This window comes from Scaptodrosophila lebanonensis, unplaced genomic scaffold (genome assembly GCF_003285725.1).
Source record: "Scaptodrosophila lebanonensis strain 11010-0011.00,11010-0021.00 unplaced genomic scaffold, SlebRS2 tig00000380-arrow-arrow-pilon, whole genome shotgun sequence".
NCBI lineage: Eukaryota > Metazoa > Arthropoda > Insecta > Diptera > Drosophilidae > Scaptodrosophila > Scaptodrosophila lebanonensis.
Window position 1 is genome coordinate 20,001 of NW_022060667.1, and position 25,965 is coordinate 45,965.

General features: G+C 33.6%; 3 non-coding genes across 3 annotated transcripts; all 3 read right to left on the reverse strand.

Moving 5' to 3' along the window:
• Nucleotides 1-5,623: 5,623 nt before the first annotated feature.
• LOC115630238 lies at nt 5,624-9,634 on the reverse strand. Its single transcript, XR_003996077.1, has one exon. It is a non-coding gene; the product is annotated as a large subunit ribosomal RNA (ribosomal RNA).
• A 494-nt stretch (nt 9,635-10,128) lies between these two features.
• LOC115630242 lies at nt 10,129-10,307 on the reverse strand. The gene has a single exon (XR_003996080.1). It is a non-coding gene; the product is annotated as a 5.8S ribosomal RNA (ribosomal RNA).
• Nucleotides 10,308-11,054: 747 nt separating this feature from the next.
• LOC115630236 lies at nt 11,055-13,055 on the reverse strand. The gene has a single exon (XR_003996075.1). It is a non-coding gene; the product is annotated as a small subunit ribosomal RNA (ribosomal RNA).
• Nucleotides 13,056-25,965: the final 12,910 nt, after the last annotated feature.

Sequence of the window (25,965 nt, forward strand, 5' to 3'; positions counted from 1 at the left end):
ATTATCAATATAATATATACTTCTTTTGTATGTATTGTGTGGCAACATTTTTTTTTATAAAATTGGCAATTTAATAATATATTTTTGAATAAAAATATAATATACATATAGATTTTTTTTTGTCCAAATAAGTTCTATCCTTAACGTATATGGCCATCTTCTTATACGGCATTCATATTCGTCATTTTTATATTTAATAATATTATATAATGCTTTTTCATTTCAATAAACATATGTGTATCGGGTGTTTGGTCTCCATATATATTTTGGCATAATATTATTTTTGTTTGAATGTTTATATATTATTCCATTTTATTATAATATGCTTTTTATTACCAACGCTTTTTTAATAACACTTCGCTTATATATTTGTGTTATTTTATATATATTTAAGCATAATATTTTTATGCTTTTTATTTCAAGTAACATATATTTTATATGTTTTACTTGTATGTGTTGGTTATCCCCATTTTAAGTAAATTCATAAGCATTATTATTTTTCTTGGATATATATATATATTATTCATTTTTAATAATATGCCTTTGATGTTTGGTAACATGTATTTTATGTGTGTAGTAACATATTTTTATAAAGCATTAATATTATTAATGTAGGATATATAATGAACATTTATTTTTATAGACTAATCTATAATAATATGTAACATTTCGTTCAAAAATATTTTTATATTTTCACTTTCTGAAAATATTTGTGTGCTTGTAACATTTATTTAGTATGAATTAAATAAATTAATTCATTTTGAATATGAAATTTATAATTTCATATATTATGTGTGTGTGTTATTATATATAACTCTACCCATCTTCACTCGCGATGAGCTAGGGTAGGAGAAATATACATACAACACATATAACACACTATTTTTTGCGTACATATTAAAAATATATACACAAATAATGTGTCTTTTTGTTTGTTTGTTCATTTTGTTATTTAACGCTATTTTATATAGCGCAAATACTTTTTTTTTATTAATAAGTCATAACAAGTTATAACTATTAATTTTTCATTTTATATAATAGCCTCCCCAATAACTATATATAAAATTTTACACATGTATAAATACATGTGTACTGTGTTTCTGTCTTTGTACACTATATTAATTGTGTATAATTTTTATACACCTATAGTATATCAAAAACTCATTAAGAACATAGTTCTTAATGTATCACACCAGACTAATTAACGATATAGGGGCAACCAGGTCGGACTTGTTTGGTTTTTCCTACTCCCAAATATCTTTTTCTGTATAGAGGGATTCTAACGACCAGTCGTAATGAACCATAAAAAGGAACAAACTGTCGATACGAAAGAACCATATACATAGTAAAAATTAACGATAGAAGTAAAATATTACAACTATCTTTATGTATATTACGCTACGAATATACAGGATTTATTTGAAATCATTGATTTCTCTTTGCCATATGAAGTAGTTTTGTGCCACTATTTCTTTATGTGACACCTTTTTTTCAAAATATACCACTAAATTATCAAGCCTTCTATTATAATAAAAAAAATATTTACTATAATAGAATCAAGCTTCTCCACTATATATTATTATACTGATGTGTCTATTTATTTATGTGTTGCTGCCATATTATAATTCGTCAACCGCATCTCTATAAGCACTATTATTTTAATGATGCCCCAGTTCATTAAATATTATATGAAGTAATTTTACTTCGTGCTGATGCTAACTCCATGAAGTAGTTTTGTGCCACTACTTCTTTATGTGACAACTTTTTTTCAAAATATACCACTAAATTATCAAGCCTTCTATTATAATAAAAAAATATTTACTATAATAGAATCAAGCTTCTCCACTATATATTATTATACTGATGTGTCTATTTATTTATATGTTGCTGCCATATTATAATTCGTCAACCGCATCTCTATAAGCACTATTATTTTAATGATGCCCCAGTTCATTAAATATTATATGAAGTAATTTTACTTCGTGCTGATGCTAACTCCATGAAGTAGTTTTGTGCCACTACTTCTATCTGCAGTAGCATTTTTTCAAAATGTACCACTAAATTCAACATGTATTTATGCACCTCCATAACCAAACATAAATACATTTATAGTGTGTTTATTACGAATAAACACACTATATTTATTTTAATACCTTGGGACACCATTTGTATATATGGGCTTACTTTAAATTCCACCAGACTTTAGTAAAACCCATATATATTATATGTATTTTATGCACCTCCAAACATAAATACATTTATAGTGTGTTTATTATGAATAAACACACTATATTTATTTTAATACCTTGGGACACCATTTTTATATATGGGCTTACTTTAAATTCAACCAGACTATAGTAAAACCCATATATATTCTATACTAAATGCATCTGCACTATTAATGCCGCCACTACATTAATTTATATGAAAAAGTAATTTTACTTCTTCGTGCAGAAGCACACTCCACAAGTATGTTTTGTGCCACTACTTCTATCTGCAGTAGCATTTTTTCAAAATGTACCACTAAATTCAACATGTATTTATGCACCTCCATAACCAAACATAAATACATTTATAGTGTGTTTATTACGAATAAACACACTATATTTATTTTAATACCTTGGGACACCATTTGTATATATGGGCTTACTTTAAATTCCACCAGACTTTAGTAAAACCCATATATATTATATGTATTTTATGCACCTCCAAACATAAATACATTTATAGTGTGTTTATTATGAATAAACACACTATATTTATTTTAATACCTTGGGACACCATTTTTATATATGGGCTTACTTTAAATTCAACCAGACTATAGTAAAACCCATATATATTCTATACTAAATGCATCTGCACTATTAATGCCGCCACTACATTAATTTATATGAAAAAGTAATTTTACTTCTTCGTGCAGAAGCACACTCCACAAGTATGTTTTGTGCCACTACTTCTATCTGCAGTAGCATTTTTTCAAAATGTACCACTAAATTCAACATGTATTTATGCACCTCCATAACCAAACATAAATACATTTATAGTGTGTTTATTACGAATAAACACACTATATTTATTTTAATACCTTGGGACACCATTTGTATATATGGGCTTACTTTAAATTCCACCAGACTTTAGTAAAACCCATATATATTATATGTATTTTATGCACCTCCAAACATAAATACATTTATAGTGTGTTTATTATGAATAAACACACTATATTTATTTTAATACCTTGGGACACCATTTTTATATATAGGCTTACTTTAAATTCAACCAGACTATAGTAAAACCCATATATATTCTATACTAAATGCATCTGCACTATTAATGCCGCCACTACATTAATTTATATGAAAAAGTAATTTTACTTCTTCGTGCAGAAGCACACTCCACAAGTATGTTTTGTGCCACTACTTCTATCTGCGGTAGCATTTTTTCAAAATGTACCACTAAATTCAACATGTATTTATGCACCTCCAAACCAAACATAAATACATTTATAGTGTGTTTATTTGGAATAAACACACTATATTTATTTTAACACATGGGTATCTTCATATATAGTGTGTTTATAATGAATAAACACACTATATTTTAATGCATAGGTTATTTCATATATAGTGTGTTTATTATGAATAAACACACTATATTTATTTTAATGCATGAGCTACTTCATATGTAGTGTGTTTATTTTGAATAAACACACTATATTTATTTTAACTATACAAATGCATGTTATTTTAGTAATACATTTCATATAAAATGCTACAGCATAAAGAAGTAGTGGCACAAAACACCTATATATACATGGTGTCTGTTGCTTGAACAAACACTTGTATATATTATGAAGGAAAATTTTTCTTCATGGTGCGAGAACACCACTGACTCTATAGGTGTTTTGTGCCACTATTTCTTTATGCGGTAGCATTTTATATAAAATATATGACTAAAATGACATTTACCTCTATAGGTTAAATACGTTTATAGTGTGTTTATTTGGAATAAACACACTGTATTTTAATGCATGGGTTACTTCATATATAGTGTGTTTATTATTAATAAACACACTATATTTATTTTAACACATGGGTTACTTCATATATAGTGTGTTTATAATGAATAAACACACTATATTTATTATAATACCATGTGATACATTTAAGAAACATTTGTATTCCTTAATAAATGCATACTTTGTATGTACATTTATATATATTTACACATGCCAATACTATAATATAGTAAAATTGGCGTGCGGGTGTGCTTGTTTGTAACATTTCTGATATACTATGTACACATTCCAAAGTGATACATAGAGTTATTATATACTTAAGACTTTTCGCATATGCTCAAGTCAAGGGCAAGTATATATTTACGCATGCCAATACTATAATATAGTAAAATTGGCGTGCGGGTGTGCTTGTTTGTAACATTTCTGATATACTATGTACACATTCCATAGTGATACATAGAGTTATTATATACTTAAGACTTTTCGCATATGCTCAAGTCAAGGGCAAGTATATATTTACACATGCCAATACTATAATATAGTAAAATTGGCGTGCGGGTGTGCTTGTTTGTAACATTTCTGATATACTACTATGTACACATTTCATAGTGATACATAGAGTTATTATATACTTAAGACTTTTCGCATATGCTCAAGTCAAGGGCAAGTATATATTTATGCATGCCAATACTATAATATAGTAAAATTGGCGTGCGGGTGTGCTTGTTTGTAACATTTCTGATATACTATGTACACATTCCATAGTGATACATAGAGTTATTATATATTTAAGACTTTTCGCATAAGCTCAAGTCAAGGGCAAGTATATATTTACACATGCCAATACTATAATATAGTAAAATTGGCGTGCGGGTGTGCTTGTTTGTAACATTTCTGATATACTATGTACACATTCCATAGTGATACATAGAGTTATTATATACTTAAGACTTTTCGCATATGCTCAAGTCAAGGGCAAGTATATATTTACACATGCCAATACTATAATATAGTAAAATTGGCGTGCGGGTGTGCTTGTTTGTAACATTTCTGATATACTTATGTACACATTTCATAGTGATACATATATACTTAAGACTTTTCGCATATGCTCCAAGGGGCAAGTATATATTGACTTGTATATATTATATATTTACACGAGCCAATACTATACTAGAATATAGTAATTGGCATGCGCGTTCTTGTTTATAACATTTCTGATACTCTATGTACACATTCCAAAGTGATATACATAGAGTTATTATATACTTAAGACTTTTCGCATGCTCAAAGAGACAAGTATATATTAATTTTATACATAGGGACACCATTATGTATAATATTTTGTAGTATATAGGTGGGTGGTTATAATATATATAGGTTAAATATATATAAAAAAAAAATAATAATAATTAATAATAATGGCAGGCCTTAATGAATACACACACCACCACCAACAGTGAGTGAAACACCGGCTACCATTATTGATGATTCTCGATTGACTCTATATATATATATTATATATTATTATATATACTACATGCACAATGTACAAAACCATTGCGAAGTCGTATATTTTTATATATAAACATATTATATATATCGTCGAATCATCAAGCAAAGGATAAGCTTCAGTGGATCGCAGTATGGCAGCTGCTCAACCACTTACAACACCTTGCCCGTTACAAAAGTCGTTTACAATTGATTCTAGGCTTTGTCATTGTATTAAATAATGTTTTAATAAGTAACTAGCATTGGCACCAGGTGATCGAAGATCCTCCAAAGTTAACTATGTTACTCATAACATTGGCATCACATATTCATTGTCGTTTATAAATGCATATAAACTTTTAATGATTTAGAAGCCATACAATGCAAATTGCCCCATTTTTATCATTGCAGTCCAGCACGGATACGACCTTAGAGGCGTTCAGGCATAATCCAACGGACGTAGCGTCATACCACTGTTCGCTCGAACAAGTATTGTGCCATAGGTCCGTACCTGCGGTTCCTCTCGTACTACGCAGGAATGCTGTCGCAACAACGTTTTTGTCATTAGTAGGGTAAAACTAACCTGTCTCACGACGGTCTAAACCCAGCTCACGTTCCCTTGCATGGGTGAACAATCCAACGCTTGGTGAATTTTGCTTCACAATGATAGGAAGAGCCGACATCGAAGGATCAAAAAGCGACGTCGCTATGAACGCTTGGCCGCCACAAGCCAGTTATCCCTATGGTAACTTTTCTGACACCTCTTGTTAAAAACTCTTTAAACCAAAAGGATCGATAGGCCGAGCTTTTGCTGTCCCTGTGTGTACTGGACACCGAGATCAAGTCAGCTTTTGCCCTTTTGCTCTATGTGTGGTTTCTGTCCGCACTGAGCTGGCCTTGGGACACCTCCGTTATTATTTGAGAGATGTACCGCCCCAGTCAAACTCCCTACCTGGCAATGTCCTTGAATTGGATCATACCGGAGTAATTGGAGTTATACCAAATTCATAAATTGAAAATACACATAAATGCGCATCCTCTCATTATTAGAATTTGTTTGCAATTATATAACAAACTCATGATACTTTGATCAAGAAGCTTGCATCAAAACCCAATACCATAAGATATATAAAAATATATCCGTATAATGGCTAGGAAATGATACACGTTCCATTTAATCAAGTAAGTAAGGAAACAATAAGAGTAGTGGTATTTCATTGGCGATACTAAACCGAAATCTAATATCTCCCACTTATTCTACACCTCTTATGTCTCCTTACACTGCCAGATTAGAGTCAAGCTCAAAAGGGTCTTCTTTCCCCGCTAATTATTCCAAGCCCGTTCCCTTGGCTGTGGTTTCGCTAGATAGTAGATAGGGACAGTAGGAATCTCGTTAATCCATTCATGCGCGTCACTAATTAGATGACGAGGCATTTGGCTACCTTAAGAGAGTCATAGTTACTCCCGCCGTTGACCCGCGCTTACTTGAATTTCTTCACGTTGACATTCAGAGCACTGGGCAGAAATCACATTGTGTCAACACCCGCTAGGGCCATCACAATGCTTTGTTTTAATTAGACAGTCGGATTCCCCAAGTCCGTGCCAGTTCTGAATTGATTGTTAATTGATAATCGTTATAATTTAAAAGAGCTAAAACTGAAAGGTTTAACCCCTCCAGATTAGTATTCTTAAAAATTTTAGCAAGAAAGTTCCACAATTGGCTACGTAACTAACAATCCGGGGAACAAATGACGATCATTAAAAATAATCGAAATTCTATTTACCCAGAACGAGAACATAAACCATGTTATTGTTTCCCAATCAAGCCCGATTATCTCAATCTTCAGAGCCAATCCTTATCCCGAAGTTACGGATCTAATTTGCCGACTTCCCTTACCTACATTATTCCATCGACTAGAGACTCTTCACCTTGGAGACCAGCTGCGGATATTGGTACGGCCTGTTGAGAAGTTTGCGTGTCCCCACCATAAATTTTCAAGGTCCGAGGAGAAAATATCGACACAACAGTATATGTCATGCTCTTCTAGCCCATCTACCATATCTCTCTGCGAAAGACTTCCATGGTAGTACGGCTATAAAACAGAAAAGAAAACTCTTCCGATATCTCTCGACGGCTTCTTTATGGTCGTTCCTGTTGCCAGGATGAGCACAAGGCCCATATTTAATAACAAACGGATACTCAACAGGTTACGGAATTGGAACCGTATTCCCTTTCGTTCAAAATTATTCAAGTGTATCAATAATAATATGTATGTTGTGTATATATATATATATTTTTACTTGAAAATTTTCGGCTTTCGCCTTGAACTTAGGACCGACTAACTCGTGATCAACCACTGTTCACACGAAACCCTTCTCCACTTCAGTCCTCCAAGGTCTCATTCGATTATTTGCTACTACCACCAAGATCTGTACCAATGGCGGCTCCATGCAGGCTTACGCCAAACACTTCTACGCACACCATTGTACCTTCCTACTCACTAAAGTTTCAAAATTTATATTTTTATATAAATATGAATCATTTACTTTAGCGGTAATGTATAGGTATACAACTTAAGCGCCATCCATTTTAAGGGCTAGTTGCTTCGGCAGGTGAGTTGTTACACACTCCTTAGCGGATTACGACTTCCATGTCCACCGTCCTGCTGTTTTAAGCAACCAACGCCTTTCATGGTATCTGCATGAGTTGTTAATTTGGGCACCGTAACATTACGTTTGGTTCATCCCACAGCGCCAGTTCTGCTTACCAAAAGTGGCCCACTGGGCACATTATATCATAACCTTAAACTTCATTTCAAGAAAGTTAAGGTTCTTACCCATTTAAAGTTTGAGAATAGGTTAAGATCGTTTCGACCCTAAGGCCTCTAATCATTCGCTTTACCAGATAAGATTATTTTATGCAATATATAAATGCACCAGCTATCCTGAGGGAAACTTCGGAAGGAACCAGCTACTAGATGGTTCGATTGGTCTTTCGCCCCTATACTCAATTCTGACAATCGATTTGCACGTCAGAACTGTTTCGGTCTTCCATCAGGGTTTCCCCTGACTTCAACCTGATCAAGTATAGTTCACCATCTTTCGGGTCACAGCATATATGCTCAAGGTACGTTCCAGTTAGAGGTATAAATAATATAAATATTATTATACATAACTATATAGAGCGCCCCGGGATTGAATTAATAAACTATATAAAATAATTTAAAAACTAATCCCATTTGTATTGGTAGTCAAGTTAATTACGCCATTAGGTTTATAAAATAAATCCCAATGACTTGCATATATGTTAGACTCCTTGGTCCGTGTTTCAAGACGGGTCCCGAAGGTATCCTGAATCTTTCGCATTGTTAATCATACAAGTGCCTATAATAAATATAAATATCATAGATATAAATATCATTATATAATTTCGAAAAATTAACACACTGTATTTCATATCAATCTATCAGCACTTTATCAAATTTAATGACATTTATTCTATGTTATCAATGGGCAAGCCATAATAATTTGAATAAACTATAAGCCATATTTTATGATAAATTTTTGTATATGCTAATAGATTACAATGTCCTTATATGGGAAAAATGCACACTATTATTAATAATATTTATTAAATATTATAATTATAATGATGAATTTCCCATAATGGATATTCAGGTTCATCGGGCTTAACCTCTAAGCAGTTTCACGTACTATTTAACTCTCTATTCAGAGTTCTTTTCAACTTTCCCTCACGGTACTTGTTTACTATCGGTCTCATGGTTATATTTAGTTTTAGATGGAGTTTACCACCCACTTAGTGCTGCACTATCAAGCAACACGACTCTTTGGAAATCATCATCTAGTAATCATTAACGTTATACGGGCCTGGCACCCTCTATGGGTAAATGGCCTCATTTAAGAAGGACTTAAATCGTTAATTTCTCATACTAGAATATAGATGTTCCATACACTGCATCTCACATTTGCCATATAGACAAAGTGACTTAGTGCTGAACTGTTTTCTTTTCGCTCGCCGCTACTAAGAAAATCCTTGTTAGTTTCTTTTCCTCCCCTAATTAATATGCTTAAATTCAGGGGGTAGTCCCATATGAGTTGAGGTTGTATAAATATATTTTCATTTATTAGAAAAAAATATTTCTAATAATTTAATACATATATATATATATTTTATGTGAAATGAGAACACAACTACCCATTAAAATTCAATTAAAAGAAGAAAAAGTTCATAGTCCCAATCATTTTTATACTTTTTATATTCTTTTTATATTTATATTCGCACAACATTAATAAGAGGCAATTCTAGATAAAATGTATTTTATGCTAGACATTCCTCAGTATTAAATGAATTGTGTGAAAAAAAAGAAAGTATAAATTTTCTTCTTTTCATCACTCTCATATACAATTTTATATAGGAATATTATGTTTGTATATTTATGAGATGATGTGTGTGTTTCATTTCATATATATATTGTTGTATTATATGCTCTTAATATTATGAATATATGAATATATATATCCAATAATATACCATATGCTTTAAATATTTTGTATATTAAACAAAATATTTATTAAGCAACTTAATTAGCATAGTCTTACAACCCTCAACCATATGTAGTCCAAGCAGCACTTCAAAATTAATTAAAGTACATAACAGCATGGACTGCGATATGCGTTCAAAATGTCGATGTTCATGTGTCCTGCAGTTCACACGATGACGCACAGTTTGCTGCGTTCTTCATCGACCCATGAGCCGAGTGATCCACCGCTTAGAGTTTTATATTGATGTTTTTGTTTGTTTTTATATGTCATATATGATTTTATTGAAAGAAATTAAAAATACACCATTTTATTGGCATATATCAATTCCTTCAATAAATTGTATTTAGACCTAAATAAATGCTGCGTAATGACTTAGTTTAATATAATCAGTTTTTTGTAGCATATATAATTTTATATGTGTGGATTTGAATATTTTTCATCGATTATATTAAACATTAACCTGGGCATTTTCACACACACAAGTAGTATGTGAAAAATAGGTACAACATTGTTTAATTTAGGTGTTTATTATTGCATGTTTTTTCCATTGTATGCAACTTATAAATTAATAATGAAGCAATACAATTATTTAGCAATAATATATTTTAAATCAAAACATATATATATGTATTGATTTGATTTGATTGACCTTTCTATATAAATATGTTGCGTAAAGACTTAGTTTAATATAATCAGTTTTTTGTAGCATATATAATAATATGTGGATTATTTTCATCGATTATATTAAAGCATTAACCTGGGCATTCTCACACACGTCTGCGTGAAAAATAGGTACAACACTTATTTACTTTAGGTCATATATGTTGTGTGTAAAATTTTATATTTTACACATTTTTATATGTATATAGTGTATGTATGGCAATATATGTGTGTGTATATGGTAGTATTATATATATTTGGTATTATCAATATTTATTGAATAATACCTTTGTATCATTAATTTTGATATTAAATATCACAATAATGATCCTTCCGCAGGTTCACCTACGGAAACCTTGTTACGACTTTTACTTCCTCTAAATAATCAAGTTCGGTCAACTTTTGCGAAACAACCGTAACACACGAGGCGTCACAGTGATCACGTCCGGAGACCTCACTAAATAATTCAATCGGTAGTAGCGACGGGCGGTGTGTACAAAGGGCAGGGACGTAATCAATGCGAGTTAATGACTCACACTTACTGGGAATTCCAAGTTCATATGAACAGTTTCAGTTCACAATCCCAAGCATGAAAGTGGTTCAGCGGTTTACCCGGACCTCTCGGTCTAGGAAATACACGTTGATACTTTCATTGTAGCGCGCGTGCAGCCCAGGACATCTAAGGGCATCACAGACCTGTTATTGCTCAATCTCATTATTGCTAGACGCAATTTGTCCATTTAAGAAGCTAGTGTCCTTATAATGGGACAAACCAACAGGTACGGCTCCACTTATATAAACACATTCAATCATGATAAACATTTTACTATCCACCATGAATTGAAGGCTATATAAGCTTCAACACCATAATCCTGAAGATATCTATTTAATATATTTGAGTCTCGTTCGTTATCGGAATTAACCAGACAAATCACTCCACGAACTAAGAACGGCCATGCACCACCACCCATAGATTCGAGAAAGAGCTATCAATCTGTCTTACACGCTTATGTTCGGACCTGGTAAGTTTTCCCGTGTTGAGTCAAATTAAGCCGCAGGCTCCACTCCTGGTGGTGCCCTTCCGTCAATTCCTTTAAGTTTCAGCTTTGCAACCATACTTCCCCCGGAGCCCAAAAGCTTTGGTTTCCCGGGAAGCGACTGAGAGAGCCATAAAAGTAGCTACACCCAATTGCTAGCTGGCATCGTTTATGGTTAGAACTAGGGCGGTATCTGATCGCCTTCGAACCTCTAACTTTCGTTCTTGATTAATGAAAACATCTTTGGCAAATGCTTTCGCTTAAGTTAGTCTTACGACGGTCCAAGAATTTCACCTCTCGCGTCGTAATACTAATGCCCCCAAACTGCTTCTATTAATCATTACCTCTTGTTCTAAAAACCAATGAAAGTAGAACAGAGGTCTTATTTCATTATCCCATGCACAGAATATTCAGGCATTTGAAGCCTGCTTTAAGCACTCTAATTTGTTCAAAGTAATTGTACCGGCCCACAATAACACTCGATGAAGAGCACTAATGCAGGTTTTTAAATAGGAGGTATATATAAAAAAAATAACAAGTATCTTTATATATATATAAGAACTCCACCGGTAATACGCTTCCATACATAAAGGTATAGTACTAACTACAATTGTATGTTGTACTACCCGTATGAAGCACAAGTTCAACTACGAACGTTTTAACCGCAACAACTTTAATATACGCTATTGGAGCTGGAATTACCGCGGCTGCTGGCACCAGACTTGCCCTCCAATTGGTCCTTGTTAAAGGATTTAAAGTGTACTCATTCCAATTACAGGGCCTCGGATATGAGTCCTGTATTGTTATTTTTCGTCACTACCTCCCCGAGCTGGGAGTGGGTAATTTACGCGCCTGCTGCCTTCCTTAGATGTGGTAGCCGTTTCTCAGGCTCCCTCTCCGGAATCGAACCCTGATTCCCCGTTACCCGTTGCAACCATGGTAGTCCTAAATACTACCATCAAAAGTTGATAGGGCAGACATTTGAAAGATCTGTCGTCGGTACAAGACCATACGATCTGCATGTTATCTAGAGTTCAACCAATATAACGATCTTGCGACCGCTTGGTTTTTGTCTAATAAAAGCACACGTTCCAAAAGGTCCGTGTTTTAATTGCATGTATTAGCTCTAGAATTACCACAGTTATCCAAGTAACTGTTAACGATCAAAGGAACCATAACTGATATAATGAGCCTTTTGCGGTTTCACTGTTAATTCGTGTGTACTTAGACATGCATGGCTTAATCTTTGAGACAAGCATATAACTACTGGCAGGATCAACCAGAATAATGTTATTTTATATATAATTTGTGTTTTGCTTTTTAAGCTTTTGTTTGTTTGGGCGGAACAAAATCTTGTATATATATTATATATACTTTTTGTGTACTGTGTACATTTTTGCATAATAATGCTTTTTGCCAGGGCGGCGACGGGCGGATTTATTTGTACATATAGTAGTGTGTGTTTTTCTTCATTTGCTTTTGTATGGGCGGAAATATTTTGCATTATCAATATAATATATACTTCTTTTGTATGTATTGTGTGGCAACATTTTTTTTTATAAAATTGGCAATTTAATAATATATTTTTGAATAAAAATATAATATACATATAGATTTTTTTTTGTCCAAATAAGTTCTATCCTTAACGTATATGGCCATCTTCTTATACGGCATTCATATTCGTCATTTTTATATTTAATAATATTATATAATGCTTTTTCATTTCAATAAACATATGTGTATCGGGTGTTTGGTCTCCATATATATTTTGGCATAATATTATTTTTGTTTGAATGTTTATATATTATTCCATTTTATTATAATATGCTTTTTATTACCAACGCTTTTTTAATAACACTTCGCTTATATATTTGTGTTATTTTATATATATTTAAGCATAATATTTTTATGCTTTTTATTTCAAGTAACATATATTTTATATGTTTTACTTGTATGTGTTGGTTATCCCCATTTTAAGTAAATTCATAAGCATTATTATTTTTCTTGGATATATATATATATTATTCATTTTTAATAATATGCCTTTGATGTTTGGTAACATGTATTTTATGTGTGTAGTAACATATTTTTATAAAGCATTAATATTATTAATGTAGGATATATAATGAACATTTATTTTTATAGACTAATCTATAATAATATGTAACATTTCGTTCAAAAATATTTTTATATTTTCACTTTCTGAAAATATTTGTGTGCTTGTAACATTTATTTAGTATGAATTAAATAAATTAATTCATTTTGAATATGAAATTTATAATTTCATATATTATGTGTGTGTGTTATTATATATAACTCTACCCATCTTCACTCGCGATGAGCTAGGGTAGGAGAAATATACATACAACACATATAACACACTATTTTTTGCGTACATATTAAAAATATATACACAAATAATGTGTCTTTTTGTTTGTTTGTTCATTTTGTTATTTAACGCTATTTTATATAGCGCAAATACTTTTTTTTTATTAATAAGTCATAACAAGTTATAACTATTAATTTTTCATTTTATATAATAGCCTCCCCAATAACTATATATAAAATTTTACACATGTATAAATACATGTGTACTGTGTTTCTGTCTTTGTACACTATATTAATTGTGTATAATTTTTATACACCTATAGTATATCAAAAACTCATTAAGAACATAGTTCTTAATGTATCACACCAGACTAATTAACGATATAGGGGCAACCAGGTCGGACTTGTTTGGTTTTTCCTACTCCCAAATATCTTTTTCTGTATAGAGGGATTCTAACGACCAGTCGTAATGAACCATAAAAAGGAACAAACTGTCGATACGAAAGAACCATATACATAGTAAAAATTAACGATAGAAGTAAAATATTACAACTATCTTTATGTATATTACGCTACGAATATACAGGATTTATTTGAAATCATTGATTTCTCTTTGCCATATGAAGTAGTTTTGTGCCACTATTTCTTTATGTGACACCTTTTTTTCAAAATATACCACTAAATTATCAAGCCTTCTATTATAATAAAAAAAATATTTACTATAATAGAATCAAGCTTCTCCACTATATATTATTATACTGATGTGTCTATTTATTTATGTGTTGCTGCCATATTATAATTCGTCAACCGCATCTCTATAAGCACTATTATTTTAATGATGCCCCAGTTCATTAAATATTATATGAAGTAATTTTACTTCGTGCTGATGCTAACTCCATGAAGTAGTTTTGTGCCACTACTTCTTTATGTGACAACTTTTTTTCAAAATATACCACTAAATTATCAAGCCTTCTATTATAATAAAAAAATATTTACTATAATAGAATCAAGCTTCTCCACTATATATTATTATACTGATGTGTCTATTTATTTATATGTTGCTGCCATATTATAATTCGTCAACCGCATCTCTATAAGCACTATTATTTTAATGATGCCCCAGTTCATTAAATATTATATGAAGTAATTTTACTTCGTGCTGATGCTAACTCCATGAAGTAGTTTTGTGCCACTACTTCTATCTGCAGTAGCATTTTTTCAAAATGTACCACTAAATTCAACATGTATTTATGCACCTCCATAACCAAACATAAATACATTTATAGTGTGTTTATTACGAATAAACACACTATATTTATTTTAATACCTTGGGACACCATTTGTATATATGGGCTTACTTTAAATTCCACCAGACTTTAGTAAAACCCATATATATTATATGTATTTTATGCACCTCCAAACATAAATACATTTATAGTGTGTTTATTATGAATAAACACACTATATTTATTTTAATACCTTGGGACACCATTTTTATATATGGGCTTACTTTAAATTCAACCAGACTATAGTAAAACCCATATATATTCTATACTAAATGCATCTGCACTATTAATGCCGCCACTACATTAATTTATATGAAAAAGTAATTTTACTTCTTCGTGCAGAAGCACACTCCACAAGTATGTTTTGTGCCACTACTTCTATCTGCAGTAGCATTTTTTCAAAATGTACCACTAAATTCAACATGTATTTATGCACCTCCATAACCAAACATAAATACATTTATAGTGTGTTTATTACGAATAAACACACTATATTTATTTTAATACCTTGGGACACCATTTGTATATATGGGCTTACTTTAAATTCCACCAGACTTTAGTAAAACCCATATATATTATATGTATTTTATGCACCTCCAAACATAAATACATTTATAGTGTGTTTATTATGAATAAACACACTATATTTATTTTAATACCTTGGGACACCATTTTTATATATGGGCTTACTTTAAATTCAACCAGACTATAGTAAAACCCATATATATTCTATACTAAATGCATCTGCACTATTAATGCCGCCACTACATTAATTTATATGAAAAAGTAATTTTACTTCTTCGTGCAGAAGCACACTCCACAAGTATGTTTTGTGCCACTACTTCTATCTGCAGTAGCATTTTTTCAAAATGTACCACTAAATTCAACATGTATTTATGCACCTCCATAACCAAACATAAATACATTTATAGTGTGTTTATTACGAATAAACACACTATATTTATTTTAATACCTTGGGACACCATTTGTATATATGGGCTTACTTTAAATTCCACCAGACTTTAGTAAAACCCATATATATTATATGTATTTTATGCACCTCCAAACATAAATACATTTATAGTGTGTTTATTATGAATAAACACACTATATTTATTTTAATACCTTGGGACACCATTTTTATATATAGGCTTACTTTAAATTCAACCAGACTATAGTAAAACCCATATATATTCTATACTAAATGCATCTGCACTATTAATGCCGCCACTACATTAATTTATATGAAAAAGTAATTTTACTTCTTCGTGCAGAAGCACACTCCACAAGTATGTTTTGTGCCACTACTTCTATCTGCGGTAGCATTTTTTCAAAATGTACCACTAAATTCAACATGTATTTATGCACCTCCAAACCAAACATAAATACATTTATAGTGTGTTTATTTGGAATAAACACACTATATTTATTTTAACACATGTAGTGGCTGATTTCCTACAAGGTTGATTTTATCCAAACTCTTAATTATTGTCAGACTGAGAGATAAGAGCTACGTTGGTTTTGTGCTCTTAGGTGACCTTGACTTAAGCTCACTTGCTTGGCAGATGGTCATACGATCATACAGTTATCTGAACGAAAGCTAGCGCGCTTATCTTTTAAGCTATGCTAATATGTAATGCATTGGCACTGTACAAAAAGTTAGATTTTTGGCACTCTCCACTTATATTAAGTAGCAAAGGCCAGGCATTGCTAAAGAGAAGTTTGAGCTAAGCGGACGTGCATATTTAAGTTTTGAGACAACAATAAATTATTGTGATTTACATTACATGTGCTTTTATTCAAATAGCACAATACGCTAACAAATTTACAAGAATTGGGATAATAAAAATCAGTGAAGTGTATTTGCTGTCTGGCAAGGTATGTTATTACTGCTAAATTGGTACCCTTACTAAAGTAAAGATGTTTATAGAAATTGGTCTTGCCGGTATTATCCAATAACCTCAAATTGGTGATATTCTTGAACAAGTGGTAGATACGGTTGGAGAGCACGACCACCTGAAAGCTATAATTGCTAATTCCAAAACGTGGGATATAATTTGTGAACCACGCAATATCCCCAAACTTTCTACGACCAGTCCTAATTCGACTGGGAGGCGCTCGGATCTTCCCAGACAGCATCCAGTAAAAGCCATTTGTCCAGTCACTTATTTAAACGGAATGGCCATGGATGAAATGGAAATTTAAGCTCAACGTAGCATATTACGTCACCCGTCGACCACCACTTGCCGTCCCAGTCGCAGCTCAACACCCAGCTTTAATCTTCGTTGGCGCGACTGCAATTCCATTAAGAGGATTATATAGATCTTCAATTCACCAGGATATATGTATATATATATATATATCTATGCTGCATATCTATATAGACGCATAACTAGTGCATTTTTGCCTTTTGTTTTTTTTTTATGCTGACCAGTCAACGTTAAAATTATAGATTTATTCCATCGATCTGGTCACAATAACGAAACAATAGAGATAATCTCCTGTTCATTTAAAATTAATATTAGTATCACCTTAATTTGTATACCAACTTCGGTACTTGCATTTTTGTATGGCTATATATATATATTTAATACTTAGGATCTAGCATATATAATCAACGTGCTGCGTCTTCATTGAGCTCAACGAACACCACGCCGCAGTGAGTATGTCATGAAAACTAATACCGAAGTGCATTTATATTTTCTATAATTTTTATATTGAAATTAATTATTTAATATTGGGTTGTTACTTTGGATACAACACTGAACAGAAGATTATTATATTAAATAGCGAATTTTTGGCCAATTAGAAACGACCATTAGATCTGTTTATTTCTATTCTAAGTAATCTCCATTCTGTATACGTAATTTTAATTATTTTCTTTGCCTCCTTTGGAATATTCGAAATAATTTTCTTTTAGTGGCTTGGCCAAATACTATGAAAATGTTTAATAAATGAAGTTAAATAAGAAATGATGACTTAAACCCTTTGAAGTGTCCTTACTGAAGCATGATGAAGCTCTACTAGACAAGAAAGCTTTTAGTTGTATTAGGGTCAATTCACAATCGATATATATACATGATTGAATTGCATTGGTTGGGTGGGTAAAGAAAGGGAACAGACAACACCTTGGTTCCCAAACAACAAGTAATTGATCTGATTAGGCGATCTATTCTGTCGGGTAGTACAGTAGGTTTTAGTTGGTTTTATTGATATTGCTTTTTACCGTTTAGTGCACCTAAAATATTGTGCGAGAGTGTATGTGTCTAAAGTGTAGGAAGAACCCCGACAATCCGGCGAGCTAGTTAGAGCATAGCTAGAGGTGCACGCCCCGAACCTTTGGACAATATATGTAGTTCGTTTCGTTCAACAAAATTCATGATTATTAACATCTGAGCGTTGAAAATAGATCTGGACGATCCGCTGCATAGCCACATAGGCGGCACGCAACACAATTGGCGCCCAACGTGGGGCCTCGACATTAAAACCAGAACACCAAAAAGTTATGCATAAGATCACCCTATGCATGTTCCTCCACGTAAGCTCTGGCTTTATTCCATCCAAATAGCGAAATAGTAATATTCCTAGTGAATGACTTTGGATGTTAGTGTCGGTTATTGATGTTATTTGCGGAATTTGCGATATTATTCACAAACGTTGGATATGTCGACCGGAATATATTCAGTAAAGCCGATAATGATATCGGGATATGAATTCTATTAGGAATACTTCCCAAATCAAATTATTAGTATTTTCTTCAATTCAGTTTGGCCAGTTGCAATGGTTATTTCTGGAATAAGCGGATGATAATCGAGGATTTCTTGGTTTGCCGACCGAAATATAAATCGCATACTTGGTTTAACCAGATTTTTGGGGATTTGCTTTTAATTTATCAATTTAGATGAGAATTAGTTCAGGTTTCGGAACTACAATCATCTAGATAATTTCATTTGGTGGTTGTCCAAATTTGATTTTTTTTCTCTAGCTAAATTGCAATAGAATGGTAATTCATATTGTGCTTAACAGATCAAAATATTCTTGTTGTTAGATGTTTAGTAGACGGATTCATGCTTCAAAAGGACAAACGTAATTATAATTTTGAAAACAAATTCTGTGACAATGGCTGTACGGCGAAGTACAGAAGATATCTCTCTTGCAATTAACACACAAGATCCCTTTTGTGCTGTTTGTCATGAAGTTATGCGAAAAGACCAATTAATAGCAACCACACCTTGCCAGCACAAATTCCATAGTCAATGCGCGTGTGACGCTTTACAAGCCTCTCCAAATTGTCCTATTTGTAAGACAGCTTGTAATACTGGACAGCTAACGTTCACAAACAACACTTTGGCAGCCCTTTTGTTCCGAGTTTCGTCGTCGATTTGATGACGAGAGGGATGATTTTGAGTTATGGGAATTGATTCGTAAGCGACGTCAAAAAGAGAACGAATCGTTTGATGATTTTCAATCAGCTATTGAAATCCTAGTTAATCAGTTGTGCCATTCCATAAGTGAAGCCAAATTGGTTGATATTTTGAAGCGCAATGCAAAATCAGCGCTGCGGTATGAACTTTTGCATTTAAAGATATTGGACAGATCAGAATTAAGGGCAGAAGTGAAAAAGCATGAAAACTTTTGTAGAGACATTCAATACACTGGAACTCGACCAAAATTTGTTCGTAATAATATTGCTGAAATTTCAGAAAGTGGTGATGAAACAGAAGAGGGAAGTCTTGCGGCATTGCAACGACTACGAATTATATGCTGGAATTGTGATCAAATTGGTCATCGTTTCGACGATTGCTTAGGGGAACGGCGCATATTTTGTTATGGCTGTGGAACCAAAAATGTATTCAAGCCAAATTGTATCAAATGCAATCCTACGGGAAACCCACTCCGGGATGCGCAGAACAACACCTCCTTGCCGCATCCCTAAATGATTCTAATGGTCATAGGTCAATATCAACAGTTAAAACCTCAGAACCAACCATCATATCGAAACGGACATTACCTTCCCACTCAGCTGTAAAAACTGATACCCATAGCGAGAATATCGACACACCAGCACTAGAAGTTATATATCAACCAAAGCGTTCCACTATTAGACTAAGACAATTTTGGAGAAAAATTAAGATCGTGCGTAAGAAGTTAATTCAATCGATTTTTATGAGTTCGGATAATCGATTATATACGGAAATAAATCTAGGCGGACAAAGCTATGTAGGTCTACTAGATTCAGGAGCTACCATCAGTTGCGTAGGTGGTGCGGCAGCAAAGGCGCTACTAAAACACCAGAAGGTTCAGAAATGTTCCGGTAACATTAGAACTGCAAACGATGCAACATGCCAAGTTGTAGGAAAATTGGTGATTGACGTTTATTTTCGTGACCAAGTTCACAATGTCGAATTTTTCATTATACCCGATTTGAAACAAGATGTATACTTGGGTATAGATTTTTGGAAGGACTTTGGCCTTCTATCAGACTTGCTACACCCAGACCAGCACGTGAACGAATTAGACACTGGAAAGGACCAAACATCTGGGGCCGACGTGAAAATACACACCCTTAATTTAGAACAGAGGAAGCGATTACAGTCGGTCATTTCGAATTTTCCTTCGTATGAACGTGAAGGACTAGGTCGCACTAATCTAATAGAACACCGTATTGAAATTGGCGATGTGACACCAGTGAAACAAAGGCATTGGCCAATTTCTCCAGCTATCGAAAAATTAATGTTTAGTGAGGTCGAGCATATGCTAGCTTTAGATATTATTGAAGAATCTACCAGCCCTTGGAGTAGTAACTGCGTCCTCGTGAGGAAAGGAGATAAGTGCAGGCTTTGCTTAGATTCTCGTGAAATAAATAAATATACTCGTAAGGATGCGTATCCCTTACCACATATTGATGGCATACTTAGTCGATTGCCACCGGCCAGATATATTACTGGACTTGATATGAAGCACGCGTTCTGGCAAATTCCACTCGAGAAAAATTCGCGCCAGTACACGGCTTTTACTGTTCCAAATCGGCCGTTATTTCAATATAAAGTAATGCCATTTGGCCTTTGCAATGCGCCTCAGACGCTCTGCAGACTCATGGACCAAGTGATCCCAGCACATTTGCGCACCCGTGTATTCGTTTACCTAGACGACTTGTTAGTATTGTCAGAAGACTTCGAGTCGCACATGCTACTATTACAGGAGGTCGCGTTGCACTTGCGCAAAGCTAATTTAACAATTAACATAGCGAAATCAAAATTTTGTATGCGTGAAATCAAATATCTTGGATTTGTAATTGGATATGGTCAACTTAAAACAGATCCCGGAAAAGTACAAGCTATTAACGAATTTCCGGTACCTAAAACCGTAAAGCAACTTAGACGCTTTCTTGGCTTATCAGGCTGGTATCGAAGGTTTGTCCATAACTATGCTACGGTTAGCCTTCCGCTGACAGACTTGCTTAGGAAAAAAAATTCTTTTAAGTGGACTAGTGAGGCTGAATCAGCTTTCATTGACCTAAAATCCCGCTTGACTTCGGCACCCATTTTAACTACACCTGACTTTTCCAGGCCTTTTATCCTCATATGTGATGCGAGTACTAGTGGAGTAGGCTGTGTTTTAGCTCAGTTGAATGACCGTGGGGATGAATTACCCATTGCTTATATGTCGCAGAAACTTTCAAAGGCACAACGGAATTACAGCGTTACTGACCTTGAGTGCTTGGCTGTATTGCAAGGTATTAAAAAGTTTAGAGCATATGTGGAAGGACAGGACTTCCAAGTCATTACCGACCATGCCTCATTGCAGTGGTTGATGAAGCAAAAAGATCTCAGAGGGCGACAAGGAAGATGGGTAGTAAAACTACAAGGATTTAATTTTAAAATAGCACACCGAAGCGGCTCTCAAAATGTAGTGGCAGATGCACTTTCGCGTCAAAATGAACTGGCCATAGAAGAATTTGAAAATCAGGGACCTATTGTTGATCTGTCTTCGACAGAATTTAAACAGTCAGAGTATTGCAATTTGTTAGACATGGTTCGTGCCAATCAATCCAGACTCCCCGATTTAAAAATAGTGGATGATTTAGTTTACAAAAGAATAAAACAAGTCTCAGGGGATGAGATGCAAGAAAACTTGTCATGGAAGCTTTGGATTCCCTCAACTCTTGTTAATGATATTATCGTTAAGGCTCATGATCCTCCTAATGCTGCACATTGCGGAATGGGCAAAACCATAGAAAAGCTGAAAAGATATCTTTTCTGGCCACGAATGGTCACACAAATCCGAGACTATATTTCAGGGTGTACGGTTTGTCGACAGACGAAAGGTGCCAATAAAATTCTCAGGCCACCAATGGGTAAACCAATGACGTCTGAACGTCCATTTCAAAAATTATATATGGATCTTTTGGGACCCTATCCGCGTTCAAAAAATGGCAATATTGGTCTTCTAATTGTGGTCGATCATAATACCAAATTTCATTTCTTGTGTCCTCTTAAAAAGTTCACTTCAAGCAAAATTTGTGAGTATCTGGAAAATAGTTTATTTTGTACTTTTGGTGTGCCCGAAACAATTCTTACCGACAATGGGTCACAATTTATTTCTGGAGCCTTTAAAGCTTTTCTTACTCGTTTTGGAATTAGTCACATATGCACGGCTATTTATTCGCCGCAGGCAAATGCCAGTGAAAGAGTGAATAGGTCAGTGTTGGCGGCAATTCGAGCTTATATTGGGAACGACCATTCCAATTGGGACAGTAAATTACCCGCGATAAGCACAGCGCTACGAGGTAACATTCATCAGAGTACAGGTTACTCTCCATATTTTCTGGCTTTTGGCCAAAATATGATGCTTAACGGCAAAGACTACGATCTGCTTAGACGGTTGCAATTGCTGTCTGATGACACAGCCATAGAAAGACCTTCGGCAATGCAAGTGATTCGTCAACAAGCTAAAGAAAGAGTTGCTCAGGCACATGAGCGAAACGCTAAGACATACAACTTACGCAGTCGTAAAGTTCATTTGAAGAAAGGAGACAAGGTATTTGCACGTAATTTTTGCCAGAGCAATGCACTTAAGAAATTTAATGCTAAGTTAGCCCCAGTTTTCATTCCCGCAGAGGTCTCCGACAAAATTAGTCCAGTTTATTATCGATTAAGAAATGAACAAGGCAAAAGTTTAGGCGTTTTCCACCTTAAAGATATACAAATTTAAAACATCTCAAGATCATTTTTTTTCAGTGTATGTTTCGCTAATAGGATTACCTCAACATAAACTGTGGTGTAGTGGCTGATTTCCTACAAGGTTGATTTTATCCAAACTCTTAATTATTGTCAGACTGAGAGATAAGAGCTACGTTGGTTTTGTGCTCTTAGGTGACCTTGACTTAAGCTCACTTGCTTGGCAGATGGTCATACGATCATACAGTTATCTGAACGAAAGCTAGCGCGCTTATCTTTTAAGCTATGCTAATATGTAATGCATTGGCACTGTACAAAAAGTTAGATTTTTGGCACTCTCCACTTATATTAAGTAGCAAAGGCCAGGCATTGCTAAAGAGAAGTTTGAGCTAAGCGGACGTGCATATTTAAGTTTTGAGACAACAATAAATTATTGTGATTTACATTACATGTGCTTTTATTCAAATAGCACAATACGCTAACAAATTTACAAGAATTGGGATAATAAAAATCAGTGAAGTGTATTTGCTGTCTGGCAAGGTATGTTATTACTGCTAAATTGGTACCCTTACTAAAGTAAAGATGTTTATAGAAATTGGTCTTGCCGGTATTATCCAATAACCTCAAATTGGTGATATTCTTGAACAAGTGGTAGATACGGTTGGAGAGCACGACCACCTGAAAGCTATAATTGCTAATTCCAAAACGTGGGATATAATTTGTGAACCACGCAATATCCCCAAACTTTCTACGACCAGTCCTAATTCGACTGGGAGGCGCTCGGATCTTCCCAGACAGCATCCAGTAAAAGCCATTTGTCCAGTCACTTATTTAAACGGAATGGCCATGGATGAAATGGAAATTTAAGCTCAACGTAGCATATTACGTCACCCGTCGACCACCACTTGCCGTCCCAGTCGCAGCTCAACACCCAGCTTTAATCTTCGTTGGCGCGACTGCAATTCCATTAAGAGGATTATATAGATCTTCAATTCACCAGGATATATGTATATATATATATATCTATGCTGCATATCTATATAGACGCATAACTAGTGCATTTTTGCCTTTTGTTTTTTTTTTATGCTGACCAGTCAACGTTAAAATTATAGATTTATTCCATCGATCTGGTCACAATAACGAAACAATAGAGATAATCTCCTGTTCATTTAAAATTAATATTAGTATCACCTTAATTTGTATACCAACTTCGGTACTTGCATTTTTGTATGGCTATATATATATATTTAATACTTAGGATCTAGCATATATAATCAACGTGCTGCGTCTTCATTGAGCTCAACGAACACCACGCCGCAGTGAGTATGTCATGAAAACTAATACCGAAGTGCATTTATATTTTCTATAATTTTTATATTGAAATTAATTATTTAATATTGGGTTGTTACTTTGGATACAACACTGAACAGAAGATTATTATATTAAATAGCGAATTTTTGGCCAATTAGAAACGACCATTAGATCTGTTTATTTCTATTCTAAGTAATCTCCATTCTGTATACGTAATTTTAATTATTTTCTTTGCCTCCTTTGGAATATTCGAAATAATTTTCTTTTAGTGGCTTGGCCAAATACTATGAAAATGTTTAATAAATGAAGTTAAATAAGAAATGATGACTTAAACCCTTTGAAGTGTCCTTACTGAAGCATGATGAAGCTCTACTAGACAAGAAAGCTTTTAGTTGTATTAGGGTCAATTCACAATCGATATATATACATGATTGAATTGCATTGGTTGGGTGGGTAAAGAAAGGGAACAGACAACACCTTGGTTCCCAAACAACAAGTAATTGATCTGATTAGGCGATCTATTCTGTCGGGTAGTACAGTAGGTTTTAGTTGGTTTTATTGATATTGCTTTTTACCGTTTAGTGCACCTAAAATATTGTGCGAGAGTGTATGTGTCTAAAGTGTAGGAAGAACCCCGACAATCCGGCGAGCTAGTTAGAGCATAGCTAGAGGTGCACGCCCCGAACCTTTGGACAATATATGTAGTTCGTTTCGTTCAACAAAATTCATGATTATTAACATCTGAGCGTTGAAAATAGATCTGGACGATCCGCTGCATAGCCACATAGGCGGCACGCTACACACATGGGTATCTTCATATATAGTGTGTTTATAATGAATAAACACACTATATTTTAATGCATAGGTTATTTCATATATAGTGTGTTTATTATGAATAAACACACTATATTTATTTTAATGCATGAGCTACTTCATATGTAGTGTGTTTATTTTGAATAAACACACTATATTTATTTTAACTATACAAATGCATGTTATTTTAGTAATACATTTCATATAAAATGCTACAGCATAAAGAAGTAGTGGCACAAAACACCTATATATACATGGTGTCTGTTGCTTGAACAAAC